At 46.0% G+C, this 2,027-nt stretch overlaps 1 non-coding gene across 1 annotated transcript; it reads right to left on the bottom strand.

The window, feature by feature from the left end:
* Positions 1–690: 690 nt before the first annotated feature.
* On the bottom strand, positions 691–797 carry LOC115071862. The gene has a single exon (XR_003850928.1). It is a non-coding gene; the product is annotated as a U6 spliceosomal RNA (small nuclear RNA).
* Positions 798–2,027: the final 1,230 nt, after the last annotated feature.

The raw sequence follows: 2,027 nt of genomic DNA, 5'->3' as shown, positions 1-2,027 counted from the left end.
TAATGTGGAGAGTTTTGTTATGAAAAACACCAGAAAGCCATTAATGTAAATCATGAAATATTCATCAAGGAAGTCACTTAAATGTCTTGTGTTCCCAGAAGCGATGCTGGGCTCTTCCTGCATCCGGGCGCCAAACACCAGCTACTGAACGTCTTCTGAGGCATGAGTGCTGAACTGGAAGCCTTAGCTCATGCTGCAGGCACAGGGCTCCTGTGCCCAACAGGGGCGGGGAGGGGGATGGAGGCGCTGTGGGAGCCATGGCCACCCTTTCTCCTATATGTCACAAGAGGGACTGTCACTTCAACAGAAATCCCCTGCATTAGTCTCATCAACACACACCCCTGCCTGTGAGCAGAGTAAGAAAGGGAGCTGCCATGTTGCCATCCTTGTGCATGGCTTCCCTCCTGACAGGCGTTCCTGACCATGGCTGGGCAGTGTGACTCAGGAGCCATAAGGCTAGGTCTGTCCAGATCCAGTTGGCTCCAAAATTGTGTGCTCCAAGCCACTGTCATACCCACTTTCCTTTTTTTTTTTTTTTTTTTTTTTTTTTGGTCTTTTAAAGACAGGGAGCCCCAGCTGACCTGGAACTCACAATGTAGACCAGGCTGGCCTTGAATTCACAGAGATCTGCCTGCCTCTGCCTCCCGCATGCTGGGATAAAAGGTGTGTGTCACCACCATGCCTGGCAAAATAAATATGGAACACTTGGCGAATTTGCGTGTCATCCTTGTGCAGGGGCTATGCTAATCTTCTCTGTATCGTTCCAATTTTAGTTTATGTGCTGCTGAAGTGAGCACGTCTGCAGATTTTTGGAAGTGGTAACAGGGACATAAGTTACCAAGCTACACAGCTCCTTTGGCAAATCCTCACCTCATTACATTTTCTAGACAAACGAACATTACTTATCCCTTTGGCCCAGACAGCTTTGTTGAGGCTGGTATTGCACATCTGGAGTTCCCATCTCCTTCATGGTCAATTTCCAGATTTCTTTGAGCACCCAAGGGGCACGTTTCTTGAAGCCCACTCCATGGATGTGCTTGTGAATGTTAATGGTGTATTCCTGGTCACCACCTTGTTGATGGCGGAATGGCCCTTCTTCTCATCACCCTTTGCAGGAGCCTTTCTGCCAGGCCCAAGTTGGAAAGGAAGGGTGCAAAGAATTGTCTTGATTTTACATTTAAAATTTATTATTATTATTAATTATTATTATTTGGTATTTTTGAGACAGGGTCTTCCTGTAGCTCCAACTAGCCTAGAACTTGCTATGTTGACCAGGCTAGCCTCAAATTTACAGAGATCCGCCTGCCTCTGCCTCCCAAGTTCTGAGATTAAAGGCCTGAGCCACCACACCCTACAAGATCCATCCTTAACTAAAGAGCTATTGACAACTGATGGCTTCTGGTGGAGGGAGAGTAAGTTTTCTTTCAAGGTGTGGTCCCTGGTAGTGACCACACTCCAGAAGATGGCCCACATCCATGAGTATATGAGCAGATTGAACTTGATGGTATAAAAAAAAAGAGGGTGGCCGGGCATGGTAGCACACACCTTTAATCCCAAAAACCAAAAAAAAAAAAAAAAAAAAAAGAGGGCATTGGGGGCTGGAGAGATGGCTCAGCGGTTAAAAACACTGGTTGTTCTTGCAGAAGATCCAGGTTCGAATCCCAGCACCCACATGGCAGCTAACAACTGTTCTAACTCCAGTTCCAGGGGATCCGACAGCCTCTTCTGTCCTCCGTGGGCATTGCACGACACGTGCACTTACCTATATGAAGGCAATACACGCACACACATAAAATAAAAATAATAAAATATATTTTTAAAAAAGAGGGAATGCTGGGCATGGTGGCACATGCCTTTAATCCCAGTGGGAGGGGTTAGGGAGGTGGAGGGTGGATCTGGAGGAGTTAGAAGTGGAGATGAATATCATCGAAGTACGTGGTGTGTGTGTATGACATTCTCAAAGAATTATTTAAAATATTATATTAAAAACAAGTTAAGGATGAGGATGGTGAAGGGTCTGTGCCCAG

This window comes from Nannospalax galili, unplaced genomic scaffold (genome assembly GCF_000622305.1).
Source record: "Nannospalax galili isolate Female #2095 unplaced genomic scaffold, S.galili_v1.0 scaffold1421, whole genome shotgun sequence".
Lineage (NCBI taxonomy): Eukaryota > Metazoa > Chordata > Mammalia > Rodentia > Spalacidae > Nannospalax > Nannospalax galili.
The sequence above is the reverse complement of the archived record's forward strand: the minus strand, read 5'-3'. Positions and strand labels throughout refer to the sequence as shown.